This window comes from Peromyscus eremicus, chromosome 12, assembly GCF_949786415.1.
Source record: "Peromyscus eremicus chromosome 12, PerEre_H2_v1, whole genome shotgun sequence".
Lineage (NCBI taxonomy): Eukaryota > Metazoa > Chordata > Mammalia > Rodentia > Cricetidae > Peromyscus > Peromyscus eremicus.
Genome location: NC_081428.1, coordinates 19,802,890 through 19,823,840, shown reverse-complemented (window position 1 = coordinate 19,823,840; position 20,951 = coordinate 19,802,890). Strand labels below are relative to the sequence as shown.

Here is a 20,951-nt window from a genome sequence, read left to right as displayed (position 1 = left end):
CTGCTCCTTGGGGGGGAAAGCCCTTGGATATGAACCAGTAAACTTAGGTTCTTTAGGTTCTTATTATCATGTGAGATATACATATATATATGATATATTGAATATATTCAATGATATATGCCTCTCAGCCTTCATTCTGATCTTCAATATATTTATCTATAGAAGAAAATATGTCCATGTGCTCTGCTTCATTTTTAAGATGGTAAATGGCATTGTTTATGCAAAATCACATTGCTTCATATAAGCAGAAGATAATGGTAGCATCTTTGATCTTTATAGAAAACCGGCTGGAAATATTTATTTATATAACTTTTAACTAATTAATATATTCAGTTTGAAACTTTGAAAATGATTATAAAGTTCCATACTATTTACTAGCTCCTATGTAGAAGACACTTTAACCTTTTTAGATAGATATGCCTATTTTATACTTTCAAAATCCAGTAAGGTCATTATTGCTTTTATTCCTGTGTGGAAAGAGTATAAAAGGGTTTCTTTTAGGTTATGGTTCCAGAGGGATCCATCATGGCAAGCGGGCATAACAGCAGTCTTGGAAAGCTTGAAGCTGGCTGGTCACATTTTCATATCCATCAGAGGAAGCAGAGAGAGAGAAGAGGTATTTAACCAACAAAGCATGTCACTTGTGACACAATTCAACAAGAAAAACTCTTACCTGCAAAAAAAGTTGCATAACTTCCCTAAATAGGGCCATTAAATATTCAAAACCATGAGCCTATGATGTGTATTTTTCATTTGAACCACAGAAGGTTTTCTGGTCTGCCTTAAATCTTAACTGACCAGTCTCTTTTATAGGATCCTGCCATACAGTGTTCTACGCATGTGAAATTTATCCCAGTAAATGATGCATGGCATTCCAGGATGTTCAATATTTTGTGAAGACTTCCTTCTATGGCAATGTTAGTTTTTGTTTGTTTGTTTGCTTTGTGTATTTTATGAATTTTTGGATTAAGCTGACATATATTTCTTTTAGTACTACTAAGCATGAGTATCTGAAATGATAAAAAGAAAGTTACTTTCACAATATGTCATTCCTTTCGAGGTAATTTTATAATAATTTGACAAAAGATAATGAAGACACTAGGAGTGGACAACAGCTAAGATAAATTTTGAAATATCATAATAATACAAATTAATAAATATAAATAAGATGCTTGTTAAATTATGTTTGGGAAAATGAATTATATAGTATAAGCTAAGCAATAGGCTTTTTGAAATGTAGCATGTTGTTTATGCTCACTCAAGCTATGTAAGAAATTCTGGGAGACACACCTGCACGTATTACCAATTCATGCCATTTCCTGGAAATTTATCATAGAGCAACTATCATAACCAAATTACAATACAAATAATTAAACATGGTAGATAGAGATGCATTGTTTACGAAGAAAACAAAGTAAATGTAACTATACTGTCCAGCTGTGACACCCAGATTACCAGAGTTAGAGAATTATGTTTGTTAAAGCAAGTGTGAACTCAAATTGTTGAGGGCTATTTCAAGTCGCAATAGTCACTTAGCCTACCTAGACATTACAGTGAATTCTGTTAACTCATCTTATACTCCTATTCTTCTATATTTAAAACATGCTACAAAAATAATTATAACTATAGGTGAGTACGAATATATACATCATGCTTCACTTTTCATATCATTTCCATTTTCAAACTATAAAGAAACATATTACACTAAGGAATATGGGATGTTTTACATTAGGAGGCATTTCAAAATTATTTTTAAGTGGTCAAGTTACAGAGGTTGCCTTGTAGTGTATTTGAAATATTGAAATACGCAACTACAAAACTAATGATGTCATTGTTTTATGACATTTTTTTTCTTTCTATCTTGTTCCTAAGCCCCTGATAGTCACGACACTAGCAGCTTTCTTCCTTGGGAGACTTCTACTGTCATTCTGGAATTCTAGGAAAATCTTTGTAATATGAATCCTATATAGTATATGATTCTTAATGCTCAATGCTGGGAATAAATTTTGAAATATGGCAGAATTATTTTTAATGTTTAACTGCTAATGTCTAGGTCCATAGCAAGAAGCTGTAGACTTGGGTTTCATATATTCTCTCTGACCTTCTCTCTGTGTCTGTTCTCCATCATGAATCCTACTTCACAGTTCTAAATGTGTATATGATTTAAGTGTCATAGCTTTTGGAGAAAAATATTTGATTTTGTGCTAAAGAATATTTATTAAATTTTATCATTTCAAAATTGACTAAACATTTTGGACAAACAAAACTGCTTCATGCATAGATGTTTCTACATGCACAATACCGATTGTTTATTCATTAAAAAAGTAAAGGTTCCCTGAGACTATTGTAATAGCTTGATTATTTGATTTATTTTTGGCAGCAGAGATTAAATTCATTAAGAAGTTAGCATAGGCATGGTGTGGCAGGACATGCCTTTAAACCCAGCATCCAGGAGACAGAGGCATGAAGATATCTATGAGTTTGAGGCCAGGCTGATCTGCATAGTGAATTTCAGTCCAGGCAAGGCTATGTAATGAGGCAACATCTCAGAAACACAAGCAAACAAACAACAAAAAAGAAAAGAAGTTAGCAATAGGCAGTGAGAGTTAGGAGTACATTGACATCTTGATGAATAAAGGAGAAAAGTGAAACCAGTAAAACAAAAAGTATAGGTGAAAAAAATATAAATACTTCTTGGTTGTGAACCTAGCCTTCCATCTCTCCAGCCTCAAATGGATGTACCAGATTCTGCTGACTCCACTCCATGGGAGGCCTTGTCTTGGAGGAGATGGGAATGGGGGAGGCTTGGTGGGGAAGGCTGAGGGGGTGCAGGAGGAGGGAGGAGAGGGGGATGTGTGGTTGGTATGTAAAATGAACAGAAAATTTCTTAATAATAAAAAATGAAAATATAAATATGTGGTGGGATTGTGTTCCCCAAAATATTGTGCACCCTAATAAACTTATCTGGGGTCAGAGAACAGAACAGCCACTAGATACAGAGGCTAGAAAATGGTGGCACTCACGCCTTTAATCCTAGCCTTCTAGAGGCATGGATCTCTGTGAGTTCAAGGCCACACTGGAAATAGCCAGGCATGGTGACTCACACCTTTAATCCCAGGAAGCGAGCCTTTAATCTGCAGAAAGCAGAAAGGTATATAAGACATGAGGACCAGGAACTAGTGCTAGTTAAGCTTTTAGGCTTTTGAGTAGCAGTTCAGCTGAGATCTATTTGGATGAGAACTCAGAGGCATCCAGTCTGAGGAAACAGGATCAGCGGAGGAATTGGCGAGGTGAGGTGGCTGTGAGATCTGCTTCTCTGATCTTCCAGCATTCACCCCAATACCTGGCTTCAGGTTTGTTTTTATTAATAAGACTCTTTAGGATTCATGCTACATAAATACAGTAAAATACAAAGTTTAAAAATATAAAGACTTATTTAGGGATTTAAACTGTATTTTTGAAGATCTCTGGAGAGCTTTGCTATGGACAACAGATTATATAGGCACAGAATGTTTTGGCAAGTGGAGGGAGCATACTATGTTCTTATATTTTAAAAAATATTTCTTTATAATGTAAAAAAAAAGAGCCATTTTTTCCCAGTGCATGATGGGCAGTTTTCTCAATGTATGATGTGCAAAGAAAACTACAGTTACACAAACATCCTCCTGTTCATAAAGTTATGTTAGTGAATCTTAATCTCTAGTTATCAGTAAAAGCTGTTGCCTCAGACGAGACTTTCCTCTTGACCTGACACCATTGGTTTACAATTTTTCCCAAGGGCTGACAGCTTGTCTCAAATGACATAGTAGGTGGAGTTATACGCATGCTTAGTATCAACCCCAGAAAACCCTGGTGTCACTTTCCATTGAGAAAGAAAGGACTTCGATAATTAATACTTAATACACACCTCCACTTGTCACTACGGAAGTTCTTAAGAGTCTCTCCCATTCTCTTTCAAATCTGAAATCCTTAAGATAAGTCATAACTGAAATAATAAGAGATGTCAGGTCTCTGGAACTACCATACTTAATTAGTGAGCCTCACTTAGAAGAAGGGACCAGTATGTAAAATACCCATAGCTAACATAAATGCCTTTCTTACAGGAAAATTAATGAGACAGCCAACACTTTTGATGATTTTTTTGCATCTTTTTTTAAAAACTATTTTTTTATTTTGTTTATATGTCTGCATGTCTGCCTGTGTACCACATGTGTTCAGTGCCCCTAGAAGCCAAAAAAAAAAAAAAAAAAAGTTGCAGAATCCCTTAGAATTGGAGTTACAAATAGTTGTGAGCTACAATGTGTACTCTAAGGATCAAACATAGGTCCTCTGGAAGAATAACCAGTGCTGTTAACCACTGAGCAATCGCTTCAGCCCCAAACAACTGTTTAAACATTTTTTAGTTCCATTAATTACAAAAAATAATGAGTTTCATTGTGACATTTCAACCATATATATAAAACACACTCTCAACATATTTATTAAGCACCAAAATTGCCCACATTTGCTTCCTTTACCACAAACCTAGGTCCCTTTCCTCATCTCAAATGGTTTAGTGTCTCTGTGTTCCTATTAACTATGTAAATTTATTTATTTTAAACATGGCATGAGTTATGCTATTCTTAAAATAGCATTGAAATATACTTAATATTCCTTGTAAAGAGAATATTTACAACATGGATTTTTAATGTATTGTTTGGTTGCTAAATATCAAATTGGATTTTTCAGACCATTACATTTGGCTTTGTGTGGTTTCATAGCGGTGATTTTTGTGTGTCAATTCTTAAACCACTCAAAGGCTCCAAGGAAGCCTTCAGTTGCTTGAAAGCCAAATTTCTAGATCAGAAAATATCCAGATATGCAAAAGGATCAAAAAGGATATTTAAAATTATAACTAAATATTAATGTATAGATAATTATTTACCATATTGTTTCTCTATTTTGAAATAAAAATTAAAATTTATAAATCTATACTATGTATATGATGAAAGTAAAAATGCCATTATTGCATCATTGCTTAATATGCTCTTTTCCCTAGTGCATGATGGGTAGTTTTGTACTAGAAAGAAGCCTCTATATGTATGAATTTCCTTTGTGCTCATGAAAGTAAAGTTAGGGAAATTAGTCTCATAGTTATCAACTGAACCAGTTTATTACCAAGTTTTACCATCCTATTTGTACATGAAGAATGCCAAAAATATTAATATTACTTTATTTGCAAATGCCTGTTAGAAATTTGAGTATGACTTTTTAATCATGTATGCAGACTACTTCAGTAGTTATTAAATCTTATTTTGTATTACAAGTATTTTAAGAAATTGTCTTCACTTAATGATTTTCATTTTCATTAAAACTATTTTCATGAGTTTCTTTCTGGTGGTAAGATGACATCATGATTTCCTAATAAAACTCTGTTAGTGTCTAACAGATTATAAGGCAAAATAGAATGGGCACTGGAGTTTGGAGCATCATTCCAAATCAGTTTGCTTATAAGGTGTTATAATCATTCTAACTTGCCAAACATTATTGTCTGAGGACTCTAAAGTGATTATGTGATTTAAATAATAGTGTGTAGTTCTTATTCTCTTGGGGAATAACACTCTTTTTTTGAAAAATGAAAAATTGCCTTTTATGAAGTCCTTAAAAATAATTTGAAGAAAGATATGTTTTTTTAAATAATTTTTTATTAAAACATTTTCTATTCATTTTAAATACCAACCACAGATTTCCCTGTCCTCCATCCTCCTGTCCCCCAGCCTTCCCCCCAACTCATCCCCCATTCCCACCTCCTCCAAGGCAAGGTCTCCCATGCGGAGTCATCAGAGCCTGGTACCTTCAGTTGAGGCAGGACCAAGCCCCTCCTTCCTGCCACAAGGCTGCTCAAAGTGTCCCACCATAGGCACTAGGCTACATAAAAGCCAGCTCATGCACTAGGGACAGATCCTGAACCCACTGCCTGGTGGCCCCCTAAACAGTTCAAGCTAAACAACTGTCTGCTTATCCAGAGGGCCTAGTCCAGTACCATTGGGGCTCCTCAGTTATTGGTCCACAGTTCATGTGTTTCCACTAGTTTGGCTAGTTGTCTCTGTACTTTTTCCAGTCATGGTCTCAATATCCCTTGCTCATAGAATCCCTCCTCTCTCTCATTAACTGGACTCCTGGAGCTCTGCATGGGACTCAGCTGTGGATCTCTGCATCTGCTTCCATCAGTCACTGGATGAGGGTTCTATGATGACAGTTAAGGTATTCAGCCATTCGATCACCAGAGCAGGTCAGCTCAGGCACCCTCTCGACTATTGCCAGTAGTCTATGGTGGAGTCATCCTTGTGGATTCCTGAGAACCTCCCTAGCACTATGTATCTCCCTCCCTATTCCCATGGTGTCTTCATTTATCATGGTATCTCTTTCCTTGCTCTCCCACTTTGTTCCCATTCCAGCTTGAACCTCTCGCTTCCCTGAACTCTCATTCCCTGTCCCTTGCCCTCCATTACCCCCCTCACCCCCTATTTACTCATGTAGATCTCATCCATTTCTCCATCAATGGGCAATCCATGCATTCTTCCTAGGGTCCTCCTTACTAGCTAGCCTCCCTGGAGCTGTGGGTTGCAGTAGGGTTATTCTTTGCTTTATATCTAGTATCCACTTATGACTGAGTACATACCATGTTTGTCCTTCTGAGTCTGGATTACCTCATTCAGGATGATATTTTCTAGTTCCATCCATTTGCCTGCAAACTTCATGATGTCATTGTTTTTCTCTGCTGAGTAGTACTCCATTGTGTATATGTACCACATTTTCCTTATCTATTCTTCAGTTGAGGGGCATCTAGGTTGTTTCTAGATTCTGACTATTACAAATAATGCTGCTATGAACATAGTTGAGCATGTGTCCTTGTGGTATGATTGAGTATTCCTTGGGTATATGCCCAAGCGTGGTATAGCTGGGTCTTGAGGCAGATTGATTCTCAATTTTCTGATTTTCTGAGAAACCACCATACTGATTTCCAAAGTGGCTATACAAGTTTGCATTCCCACCAACAGTATAGGAGTGTTCCCCTTGCTCAACATCCTCTCCAATATAAGTTGTCTTCAGTGTTTTTGATCTTAGCCATTCTGACAGGTGTAAGATGGTATCTCAGAGTCATTTTGATTTTCATTTCCCTGATGACTAAGAATGTTGAGCAATTCCTTAAATATCTTTAGGCCATTTGAGATTCTTAAGTTGAGAATTCTCTGTTTAGCTCAATAGTCCATGTTTTAATTGGACTGTTAGGCATTTTGATGTCTAGTTTCTTGAGTTCTTTATATATTCTGGATATCAGCCCTCTATCAGATGTGGAGTTGGTGAAGATCTTTTCCCATTCTGTAGGCTGTTGTTTTGTCTTACTGACCATGCCCTTTGCCCTACAAAAGCTTCTCAGTTTCAAGAGGTCCCATTTATTAATTGTTTCTCTCAGTGTCTATGCTACCAGTGTTACATTTAGGAAGTGATCTCCTGTGCCAATGCATTCAAGGCTACCTCCCACTTTCTCTTCTATCAGGTTCAGTGTAACTGGATTTATGTTGAGGTCTTTGATCCACTTGGACTTAAGTTTTGTGCATGGTGACAGATATGGATCTATCTGCAGTCTTCTACATGTTGACATCCAGTTATGCCAGCACCATTTGTTGAAGATGCTTTCTTTTTTCCATTGTACAGTTTTTTTTTGTCAAAAATTAGGTGTTCATGTGTGTGTGGATTAATATCAGGGTCTTCAATTAGATTCCATTGATCTACATGTTGGTTTTTATGCCAGTACCAAGCTGTTTTTATTACTGTAGCTCTGTAGTAGAGCTTGAAGTCAGGGATTGTGATGCCCCCAGAGGTTGCTTTATTGTACAAGATTCTTTTAGCTATCCTAGGTTTTTGTTTTTCCATGTGAAGTTGAGTATTGTTCTTTCCAGGTCTGTGAAGAATTGTGTTGGGATTTTTGATGCGGATTGCAATGAATCTGTAGATTACTTTTGGTAAGATTACCATTTTTACTATGTTAATCTTACCTATCCATGAGCATGGGAGATCTTTCCATTTTCTGATATTTTCTTCAACTTCTTTCTTCAGAGACTTCAAGTTCTTGTCATACAGGTCCTTCACTTGCTTAGTTAGAGTTACCCCAAGGTATTTTACATTATTTGTGGATATTATAAAGGGTGATGTTTCTCTGATTTCTTTCTAAGCCCTTTTATCACTTTTATATAGGAGGGCTACTGATTTTTTTTGAGTTAATCTTGTATCCTGCCACTTTACTAAAGGAGGTTATCAGCTGTAGGATTTCCCTGGTAGAATTTTTGGGGTCACTTATGTACACTATCATATCGTCTGCAAAAAGTGAAAGTTTGACTTCTTCCTTTCCAATTTCTATCCCTTGATCTCCTTTTGTTGTCTTATTGCTCTAGCTAGAACTTTAAGTACTATGTTGAATAAATATGGAGAGAGTGGACAGCCTTGCCTCGTTCCTGATTTTAGTGGAATTGCTTTGAGTTTCTCTCCATTTAATTTGAAGCTGGCTGTTGGTTTGCTGTAAATTGCCTTTATTATATTTAGGTATGTTCTTGTATTCCTGATCTCTCTAGGACCTTTATCATGAAGGGGTGTTCAATTTTTTCAAAGGCTTTTTCAGCATCTAATGAGATGATTATGTGGGTTTTTTTTCTTTCAGTTTGTTTATATGGTGTATTACATTAACAGATTTTCATATGTTGAACCATCCTTGCATCCCTGGGATGAAGCCTACTTGATCATGGTGGATAATTTTTTTTGTGTGTGTGTGTTCTTGGATTTGGTTTGCCAATATTTTATGAGTACTTTTGCATCAATGTTCATGAGGGAGATTGGTCTGTAATTCTCTTTCTTTGTTGCATCTTTGTGTGGTTTGGATATCAGGGTAACTGTAGCCTCATAAAAAGAGTTTGGCGATGTTCTTTCTGTTTCTATTGTGTGGAACAATTTGAAGAGTATTGGGATATGTTTTACAATATGAGTCACTTTAGAAGCCGACTCTTGCCCACATGATCTCAGTGGAGGGTTAGGACTCCAAAATGTATACAAGGTACAGTCACAATGACATTTAGGTTGGGATTTTAATTTCTGACTGTAATAAAGTGGTCTTGTAGTTTCACAACTTAAGCAGTTTAACCTCATTCTCTTTATGCTCACCAGTTACGTTTGCCCCCATTTCCTATGACATCTTTGCCCATCTATCCAGCATTATGCAAGCACTCCCCATAACTACATCAGTCCATATTCTTGCTTTCAGTTCTTTGTGTCACTCTATTAAACACCCACTCTAAATATATCTGAATCCTCGACAACTTTCTCTTATATAACCCACTCTTTAATAATCGTCAAGGAAGACAGGTTCGAAGAGGCTCTGTAAGAGGCAGCATTATTTCTCACTAAAACTATGAAGAACTTGAAAGCAAAAGGTGGTCTCTGGGAGATTTTACTCGGGTTTCCACTTGATCCCCAGTTTTGTTTGTCACTTCTATGATATTCTGAAAGTTGTTGAAATGCAGTTATATAAAATAACTTTTGCCATTGCTTTCTTATACCCAATATAATTCTTTCAAAACCATCTAGGCTGTTGAACGCATCATTAGTTAGTTCCTAAGTTCATTGCTGAATACTATTCCATTGTATGGATATGCCAGTTTACTTTAATAAGTCATCACTTGAAAAACATCTGGGTTTCCCAGTTTTTTACTATAATGAGTGTAGCTTCTGTAAGTATTCAGAATTTTGTGTCAGCATACATTTTCACTTCTTTGGGAAAAAGATAACCAAGTGACACATTGAAGGTCACACAATAAGTTTATGATCTTTAAATTTTTTTTTTATTTTTATATGAGTGTGAGAGACACATGTCTGTGAACATGTGGTGGTGCCACTGTATGCCTGTGGAGGCCAGAGGAAAACTTTTAATAGGTTAGGTACCATGCAGCTTCATTATTGGATCTTAAAGGAAAATGCTAAACTATTTTCAGAGTAATGGCTTCAGTTTTATCCCCTACAAGCAACATGGAAGCTATTTAGTATCCCTTTAGTACTGACACTATTTGTTTTCTTTCACCTTTTCAAATAAACACGTATCATCTCCTTGAGGTTTTACTTTTCATTATTGATAGCTAATATTTCTCAGACTCCATTGGTATGTTTATCACTATCAGTTTGTCTTTTGGTGTGGAAATCTCTTCATTTCTTTTGTATGTTTTCCTTTTGATTAATGTTTTTTATTGAATTGTAAAGTAGCTTCATATTTTGTGGAATCTGGTGCTTCATTGAATAAGTGGCTTGAGAATATATTCTTACAATCAGTTGTTTACGTTTTCAAATTCTTAATGGATCCTCTTAGGAAATGAAAAATGTTTAATTTTCACAGACCACAGAATCAAATTTTCTTTTGAAAATATGTTTGTTTATTATAATTACATCATTTTACCCTTACTCCCTCGAACCCTTCCTTAACCTCTCGATTATCCCTCCTCTTGCTTTCGCTCAATCAAATTTGTGGCTTCCTTTTCTTTATTGCTATACACATGCATACATAAAACCTACTTACTTAGGACTGGGCACTTGGAATTGAATAACTAATAACTAATAATTGCGGGCAATAATCTTGGAGAAGACTGTTTCTGCCCCCCAGCATTTCTTGGTTGCCCATAGTTCTCTTCCTAAGGTTGAGCCACATGCGATTTTCCCCATCCTTGTATGTTAGTTTTTGTGTGGGTTCTAGGAATCTCACCTAACCACAGCTCTTAAAGGTCTTGATTTTACATTTTTTTTATATATATAAGTTCTACGTACTTTGTCTTATATTTAACCTTTGATTTTTAGTTAAAAGAGTGGGAAATAGGTCAAAGTTCTCTTTTTGTCTTTTATTGTTTGTTTTAACCTGTTCCTGTCTAATTTGCCCTTCCCTATGTTATGAAGTAATTGTCACTCTTTCATTTTACAGTTTTTGTAACTTTGCCTCCAATCATTTGGGTATACATATGAATGGTTTTCTTAGCTCTTTTTTCTCCTCTATTATCTGCTGTATCTTTTTTTCCACAATACCATATCATCGTAATTGGTATAATTACAGTCAATAATTGAATTTGCTATTATTATAGTTTTATATCTATTGGTAATATATTAGAATAATATACTTTTATAGAATCTGCATTGGAAACACATACATAAATTCCTCCTATTATAATCTTCTCATATACAAATTGTTTCATCTAATTCTTTGCATGTATATAAAGTTACAACGTTCAGAACAACTTAATGCATCTATATCAACAGTCTATACTGTTTTGGGGGTCACTTGGACCGCTCTGACCAACCATTGAAAGGATACTTTCTGTGATACCTAACGTTTGAGTTGTTGTTAGTCTATGGTTCTTGTGTGGAGTGTTGTCAGCCCAAGTGGCTTAACTTCCTTTAAAGTGTGTGTGTGTGTGTGTGTGTTATACACACATACACACACACACACACACACACACATATATATATATATATATATATTGTGTATAACTTTATAACTATGAAATAAATGATTCCTTAAGGCTTTCAAATGATCTAATTAAAAAAAAAAACAGTGTTGGTAGTAATGGGAACTGGTGTAGCCACTCTGGAAATCAATATTGAGAATCCTCAAAAAAACTAAAAATGAAAATGCCATATGAAGCAGCTATACCACTCCTTAGCATATACCCACATCGTCTAGAGATACCTGCTCACCAATGTTTGTTGCCACTCTATTCACATTAGCCAGGAAATGGAAACAACCTAATGTCTAATGAATGGATATAGAAAATGTAGTGCATATATACGTGGAATACTATTCAGCTGTAAAGAAAAAAAATGAAATCATGAATTTGCAGGTAAATGGACAGACCTGGAAAAGATTTTTATTGGGTGAGATAACCCAGAGCCAGATAGACAAAAACTGGATGTTCTCTCCTCTGTGGTTGCTTGCTCCAAGTCCTCAGATGTGTGTATACAATATGTCGTAAGCAGAGAAACCAAGAAAGTATAAACGGGCCATAGGAAGGGAAGGAAGGTCTGGTAATGAAGATCAGGGTGCCAGCAATATCAAGTGGGAAATGGGATGAAAGGGAGAGGGCCCCAAGTCGGAAAGACAGAGGACGAGCAACACAGGAGAAACAAGGAGCAAATACCAACATTCAATCTTATAATTTTATATCCACCTCTGTTTATTTTGTGACAAATTCTTGATTGTTATTATTGGTTCTTTATCTCTGTTTACCTCCCTCCTATCTACCTTATCTCTGTGCTCATTTCCTCCTCTATCTGCCTCTCTCTCTCTCTCTCTCTCTCTCTCTCTCTCTCTCTCTCTCTCTCTCTCTTTTCTAGCTGCAAATTACAGAATTATTTTATTGAATTAGTGTTTGGAGCCTGAGCACTCTTGCCTTGATTCTGAACTTAAGGGAAACAGTATTTAGCCTTTTTATCATCAGATGTAAATATAATGTTAACTAGAAGGCATTTTGTAATTATTTTAGAAATCTGTATCAAGTTAATGGTTTTTTTTTTCTTTCCCTGGTTATGTTTTTAAAACATGCATGAATGGATACTGAGTTTTATCAAATAGTATTACTTAATTTTTGTTATTTAGCCTTCTAATATTATAAATTATGTTCTGTGGTTTTTTTAAGTAGGTCTTGCATTCTTATAATAAACTTCATCTCCTCATGCTATGTGCTATTTTTATTTCTTGATTAATTGAATGTGATAATAACTTGTTAAGGTTTTTTTTTGTTTTTGTATTCATTAATGCTGTTGTTTTGTAGTTTTCTCTTTAGAGATTGTCTCATGTGGGTGTAAAATCAGAATAGTAGTTTTAGAAAATGAAGACACATCATTTCCCACTTTTTATTTCATCAACACGGTTGTATAGAATCGGTATTAATCTGTCAGTGTTGTTTAGTATTATCCATCTGGGCCTGGACAATTTCTTTTGAGGAAACTACTAAATTATAAATTCAACTTCTTGAATAATGTTAAGTCAATTGAGATGAGTTATTTCAAGTTGGAAGAATTTGAATATATGGTTTTTATTTTATTTTGAAGAGTTTGATTTGGGTGAAGAAGAGCTGAGCAGTTAAGAATGCTTCCTGCTGAGTTACAAGAAATGATCCTATCAATTCCGCAAAGTCCTGGCCATGGGACCAATGTCCTTTTCTTACACATACACAAAATAAATAAATAAAATAAAAGACTTGATATATTTCAACAGAAATGACCAATTTGTCTTCATGTGGTTTGTAATTTTCCCTTATTATCTTTTGATATCTGGAGGTGACTCCCCTGTTTCATTTCTAATATTGATGCCTTGGATCATCTATTTTTCGAGTCCTGTGAGATTTTGTCAACTTTATGAGTACCATAAAAGAACCCAAATATTATTTCATTGACTTTATTTTTCTGTTTTTAAGTTCATTCCTTTATGCTCATTTTTCCTTCCCGTATCTACTTAGGTTATTATTATGGGTTTTGAGGTTAAAGTGTGGATTATGGATTTGAGATATTTTCAATGTATACACAGTTACTGATATTAATTTCCCTCTGAACACTACTATAGAGGCATCCCACAAATTTTTATATGTTATATTTTCAGTTTTTTTTTCTTTCTGTTATGTTTTTATGGTTTCTCTTTGTTTGTCTTGGTTAAGATTTCCTCTGTAACCCATGGATTACTTAAACATGTTGTATTTTCTTCTTCTTCTTCTTCTTCTTCTTCTTCTTCTTATTATTATTATTATTGAATGTTTTCATTTATTTTACATACTGACCACAGTTTCCCTTCCCCCACCTCCTATGTACTCCTGGTCCATCCACTCCTCCTCTCTCTCTCTCTTCAGAAAGGGTAAGGCCTCCTATGTGAGTCAACAAAGCATGGCACATCAAGTTGAGGCAGGACCAAGCTCCTCCCTCTGCATCAAGGTTTGGGCAAGGCAACCCAGCAGAGAGGATGGGTTCCTTAAATCCAGCTCAAGCAACAAGCCCCACAAATAGATCAAGCTATGTAACTCTCACACACATACAGAGGACATAGGTTGGTCCCAGGCAGACTCCCTAGCTGTCAGTCCAGAGTCCCTGAGTTGCCATGAGCATAGCAGATCAGCTGTCTCTGTGGGTTCCCCTGTAGTGACCTTGACCCCACTGGCTCATACCATCCCTCCTCCCTCTCTTCAGCAGGAATCCCAGAGCTCGGCCCAGTGCTTGTATTTTCAAAGTATTTGGAAATAGCCTAGTACTTTTCTGTTAATTGATGTCTAGTTGAGAGCATTTCAGAAAAAAAAAAAAAAAACCCAAAAAACACTTCGTGAAATCTAGATGAAGTGATACACTCTTGAAACCTCAGTACTCAAAAAATAGAAACAGGAGGATTATGAATTTGCAGAAAACTTAAGTGCATAACAAGACTGTTTGAAAATGAATAAATATTTAAACAAACAACGTACCACCTTTGTGAGATTTTAACTGTTGATGTTTTGACATTTATTTTATAGACTTGTGTTTTTATTTCATCAACTTTTTAGATTAGCATGAAATAAATGATTTTCAACATGGCAACTTTTGTGTGAGTATGTGGGTATGTGTGTACATGTGAGCGTGTAGCAGACTTTCTTGGACTGCAAGTCCCCAAAACATGACAGAGAGACTTATTATTACTTAGGAAAGCTTGGCCGATAGCCTAGGCTTGTCACACTAGCTCTTATAACTTAAATTAACCCGTTTATATTAATCTACATTTTGTCTTGTGGCTTTTTACCTCTCTTCCATCTTGCATCTCCTGTTTCTTCTCTGTCTCCAACCCCTAGATTAATCTCTTTTTTCCTCTACCTGAAAGTCCGGCCTAACCTCTTCCTGTCAAACTATTGGCCATTAAGTTCTTTATGAAGCCAATCAGAAGGTACCTTGGCAAAGATACATCTTCACAGTGTACAAAAAGATGATTCTACAACATCCGTGTGTGTGTGTGTGTGTGTGTGTGTGTGTGTGTGTGTGTATGTGTGTGTGTATATGTGTGTTTACACTTTGTTTTCATTTGCTCCCCTCGCCCAATACCCTCTCTCTTAACCCTTCCTTAGACTTGTCTTAGACTATTTCTAGGATGTTTGGGAAAGGGCATCCAGGCACTTTATTTGAGCTTGCCATGGCAGCATCTAGGCTTCATGTTGACATTTGTAAGTATGGGTTTGAAATTGACAACAGTTCCTTATTTGGTATTTGACTATAGATATTGGCAATATCCCAACAATTAATGTCCTTGTGGACCACTGTTTTCCTGATCACAATGCTAAAGAGATCCAGCAAAAGCAAAGGTGAAGGAACTTACCAGCATGCCAGTCCTTAGATCCTGAGTCTCCAGCTTTCTTACCATCTTCTCTTCACCCATCACAGTCTCCTGCTATCTGTTTTATTCTCTAGAGATATTAGCAGTTTTTAATAGAAGATTAGAAAACCCATGTTCATTCCATGTTTCTAAATGTAAATTTGTGGTGTGATATTTTGTTTGTGCTCTAACAAATAAAGCTTTGCCTAGAGATCAGAGTGCAGAGCTAGCCACTAGAGGCCAGGCAGTGGTGGCTCACACCTTTAATCCCAGCACTTGGGATCTGATGCCTTGAATCCCAGCACTTGGAAGGAGGAAACAGGAAGTGATATAGCTGGGTGGAGAAATGAAGTGATAAGGCAGGGTGGGTGGGATGGGAGCTAGGCTCTTTCAGTCTGAAGATTCTTAGAGGTAAGAAGTCTTTCTGGGGACTGACTGCTCTGCTTCTCTGATCATTCAGCTTTTACCCTGATATCTGTCTCCAGGTTCTTATTATTAAGACCATTTAGAATTCACGCTACACAAATTCCCCCTTTCTTTTTCTTTTTTTTGGAACTGGGAGCCCACCATATAACTCCATTAGTGTCTTTATTTAAGTTAAACATAAAAGTATTAAAAACTAATTAATAATTTTTTTTACTGAAAGGGGAAACTTCAAACTGAAATATTTCCATCTGTAATTTATATTTAATATGCATTTTACTTAGATTCTTCAATTTCTTCCCGCTTGCTTCATGAAGAGTCTCTCTATAATAAATTTCCTTTGGATATTATCTTCCTTCTGTTTTGTAGTGAGCTTTCCTCATTTCAAAGTAGTTACTGAATGACACCCCATGGGAGTCTTATCCATTTGGCTTATTATTATTCCCCTGAGCCTATTGCAAGACCTACCAAACACTAGTGCTTAATTGCTGCAAAATGGAACAGTCACTAGGAATTTAAACTTTACATTTTATATTTGTTACTTATTTTGTGCAGTCTTACAACTCAAGGGCTATAGCTTTATCATGCACAATTCTCCCCTCAACACTCGTGAGGTGTGTGGTTAGAGCTCTGACAAAATTTGCCCAGAATTTTTCAATCTAGGAAAAAGCAATTGCAAAATTCAGCACATGTTTAAGGTCATGTTCTACTATGTAGAACTGTGTGCAATTTTCAATTACAGACAGGCAGGATTCCATGACGTTTCCCATATGTGCATGTGATACTCACCCCTGCTGCTCCTAAAGTGACCTCATGAATAAGATTATATCCTTTGAAAGCATTGATAGGAGGTTTCCTAGTTCTCTGACTTTCACAAATAATGTTTAGGCAAGTCATGGTTTGAATTGTCAAATATTATTTATTGTGTGTGTATTCCTAGAGAGGGATGCAGATCTATTTTTCAGATTATGAAATGAACATAATTTTAGACTTGTTGTGAACATTATTTTAGATATAATCACTAGAAATTTTACAATGGAGTATGAAAGTATAGATCTTTTAAATTGTGCTCTATGTCTTTGGCTTAAATATTAGCAATGCTTACTTTCCTATTTGGCTTTAGATTCTGCTTAAGGAAATAAAAAATTGAATTCACTCCACTTTTGTTAGAAAATATGGAAATGTTTGTGCATGGGAACTCCCATTGCCTGCTAGAATGGAAACTCACCAGGGAGGGGGAAACCGTTCATTTTATTGCCTAAGAGCTGTTGATACACTCCCTGCATCTTTCAAAGGCATCTTTCATGCCACACAGGCAAACCATGGCCAGTGAGAGAACAGAAAGACCACTTCTCACGTGTGTCACTCAGCAAACTTGCACAGCAGCTGTGCTAGGTAGTGATGGGGATTATCACAAGACCCAATTGCAGGCATTTGCCTGCTGGAAGAGACAATCCAGCCTCTCCGGGGACCACTTTGTTGGAGATAGTAGCAATAATGCATCTCTGTTGCTAGTGGCCATGTAGTACAAAATTGGTGCTAGATAAAATCAGAAAGCAATAAAAATGCGAAAGAAAAAAGAAAGAAAAGAAAACTCTGAGTTTTTGTTTTGTTTTGAAGTCTTAAAGTGGGAGAATAAAAAAATGTCCTGTGTTTTGTTGTATTCACGGTAAAGAAAACATTAGAGATGTTCTTACTGAAGAAAACTCACGGGGCATTCAGTCTTCTCATTTGAGAACCGTTTGGGTGTGTTGAGAAATAAAGTTGCAAAGTAGGCATGTTCAGACCTTTATTTGCTACTTTTAGTAGGAAAAGATTTTTTTTTTCTCTCTCTCTCTCTCCTCCCCTAACTACAAGGCAGTTTTCTGTGCAAATGAAACAGGCGTTGCAAGAATCAGATTCACTTTGGACGACTCTTCACATTCCAAGTCATCACTGCGTTAGGCAGCACAATCCCATCTCTGGTTGATGGGCAGAAAAAGTGGGCAGCTTGCCAGGTAGACGTTTCCATGACTCCCAGCCCCCAAAGGTGATGCGTTTTTCAGCTAATTCAATGAAGAGTGGGCTGAACTTTGGGTCTAAAGGAGACAATAGCTGCCTTCGCAGTATCAGCAGAATGGTTGATGGGAATGCACTCACTCTACATTTGGCAGAGAATCATGTGACCTGACGACTGAGATTTTGTGATGGTGCCAACGGAGACTTGGAAGCAGCAGCGGGCCTGACTTTTTTCTTCTTTTCTAGCAAGGATCAGAAAATGGTGGATCTTAATACTTGACTTTAGCCAGACTCAGCAAGCAACTGAGCTTTGAAGCACAACTTCGCCTTTATTCGGGGTTTTTGGCAGGCCACCAGGAGGCTGTCCCTTTCACGCCTGATAAATTCTGCTGCTTATCTCGAAAGAGAGAGAGAAAAAGGAAAATAATAACAGAATATTGAGGCATAGCAAGTGAATCCTAAAATTGTATGTGCTTCCCCCACGCCCTTTTCTGACTGCTGATTTTTAAAAATTTTCATGTTAATACCCTTTTTGGTTACTGAAGAATCCAAGTAGTTGGGTTATTTATTTATGTATGTATTTGGTTTATAATGAACAGGCATTTGAACTGGTCGAACAGGACGACAGAGCAGTGAGCATGAGATCATTTCAGCCGACTAGCAAACTGGCACCCAGCCTTTTCACCCCTTCGGTTCGGGAGGCAAACGTGTGCAGTCCTCATTTCTCAAGTCAGCCCAGCCTGGAAGGATTCCGGGTCTCTCCCACCTTCTCCCACCCTGCTGCCAGTTGATGGCAAGGATTGGTACAGCTTCTGCGTAGTGCTTTGTGCCTGGAATACGGAGATGGAAGAGAATGATGACAAGCCGTCTCTGGACCTCCTTTGCTGAGAAATTAAGGAGCCCTGAAGAAACAGCAGCATACTAAACAACATAAAAAAAGAACCAGAGCTTCTCAGTACTTGCAAGAGTGCTGGAAAATAATGATCATGATGAGATGCGCCTGCTCGAAAACAAAACAAAACAAAAAAACAAACAAAAACGCAAACCAAAACAAACCAAAACCAGCAAACTTTGGCTTGTCTAACTCCTGAGACATCGGGCTTTGTAAAGCAGCTTGGAAGGCAACACAGCCAAATGAGCCTTCTTTACTTTTGTTTATTTTATTATTATTTCAAAAGCTATGGGCTAAGAGCAGTTCTTTGCACTTGGTGAACCTGCACTTTCATATCAGGTATAAGTTTTGTTGTTTCTTTTGATGCTTTCTATTACATAAATCAGGGTCCTTACCCTTTCAGTTCACTCTTCTTAACTCACCACCCACTTTACACTTTTTTCCTTTGCTTTCTTACTCTAATCATTAGCGTAGACACTAAACTGAAAAATAGAAAACTCCATAGAATCGTGTTCCTGCTCTTGAGCACAGAAAGTTTTAGAGAAACAGCAATGTGTTATCTGTGATTTTTGTGTCCAGTTATACTTTTTTGCGGAGAAAAGGGCTTAGAAATCAGTAGCAAAGAAAGTAACATCTTTTCTGTGACTCATAATTTGAAATGCAAAGGAAGAAACTTCTCTAAGTTCTGTAAAGAGATCTTGCTTGAAAAATACACCCAAATAATGTTAAATAAAATTAGTTTAGGGGGAGTTACTTATAGGGATTGTAGTAGAGGAGAAATGGGGATGGAAAGAGCGTATTCTCAGTTGCTAAGTACAAAATAGTTTGTTCCTTAATAATTCTACTTCTAAAAATACACGGAAAAAGAATTTGCCCAGGAGCAGTTGCAAAGTGTTGGAAGCTGCCCTTCACTTTTCGGTGGGGAAAGTCTGTATAAACTTGTTTCAAGTTCAGAGCTGCTTTGGTTCGGCAGGTGAACATTGCATTCTAAATATTTTGTCTTTGTGTAGAAGGAAATTGCTGAGCAAGTTCAACATTTTGTGACAAAATGCAGTTTTTCCTGGTTCAGTGGGAAAGATGATATAATCTACTTTTAAATTTTTTTATTTAAAAAATATTTCTAAATATGTAGGGAAAATTCTGAAAAGAGAAAATGCTTTGGAATAAGCAGTGTGTATCAAGATTATAATTTTAATAGTAAGAATTGATATGGTAATATCATCCATGGGAAATAAACTTTAGAAAAATCGTTATGCTTTTAAAATCATACTTCATGATATCAGAAATACAGAGGATAAACAAAGAGAAATACACAGCTGGTTAATTCTGTGTTCTTTTTGGTTATCTGGCAAAGAATTATGAGATAGTACAGGGACCTTATATATAGATAACATTTGAATAAAATGTTTTATTGACTTTATTCCTTGTTGTTCACTAATTATTTACAGAACAGCTCCTGTTCCTCCATTGTGTTAATGGTAAAGCCAACTTTCAAAGGCTTAATTAATATTGATAAACCTGTTTTCATGTTTCAAGATCCTTTAGTTAAAAAACATTATTTTGAATGTTATTTTAGGAGCCATTAATCTCCACACTCCTAATTATCTTATTAAGCTCCATGCCAAATCCAAACCTCTTTTCAGCTCTCACTACTTCATTGTGTAGAACCTAGTCGCTTCCTTGAGAACCATGTCCTTTCACTTTCAAAACTGTTACTGTGAAAGCAACGCCAACCAAAATGAACACATAAATGCAAACTGTGAAAGTATTTCTGTGTCCTATGAGTGTCCTGGGGTGGGGCCCTCGGACTCTGCCAAGCCTTAAGAAAAATACTTGTAAGGTTTTTCCCATTTCGACATTGGGCTTTCTTCTCAGCCCCATCTACTTTCATTCTCAGAATCCATACCGAGGCTCCTCCTAGGTGGCAGCTGTCTGATGTCTTCCTTTTGTGGTTGTTTTAGGGGAACCCTTAAAGTGGATATCAGAAGAGAAGAGAATGGCCATAGGAGAAAACCATCTCAGGTAAAAAAAAAAAAAAAAAAAAAAAAAAAAAAAGAAAGAAAGAAAGAGAGAAAGAAAGAAAGAAAGAAAGAAAGCACAAGTCTAAAGTATAATTAATCTACAATATTTTAAAGAGAAAATTATTCTGACTGTGTTCGCTTGTACTCCTTTATGGAGAAGCTATTGGGATTTTTATTTTCCTTCAAGAATTTACAGCATGACTTGCCTTTGTGAATGTTCTTGTGTGGTTTT

At 36.4% G+C, this 20,951-nt stretch overlaps 1 long non-coding RNA gene across 1 annotated transcript in view; it reads left to right on the top strand.

The window, feature by feature from the left end:
* LOC131922773 (uncharacterized) overlaps positions 1 to 20,721 on the top strand; it is a 103,582-nt gene extending 82,861 nt beyond the window's left edge. The window contains exon 4 of the long non-coding RNA XR_009382380.1: positions 20,660 to 20,721. This is a non-coding gene — a long non-coding RNA (uncharacterized LOC131922773). The remainder of the gene's footprint in view (positions 1 to 20,659) is intronic.
* Positions 20,722 to 20,951: the final 230 nt, after the last annotated feature.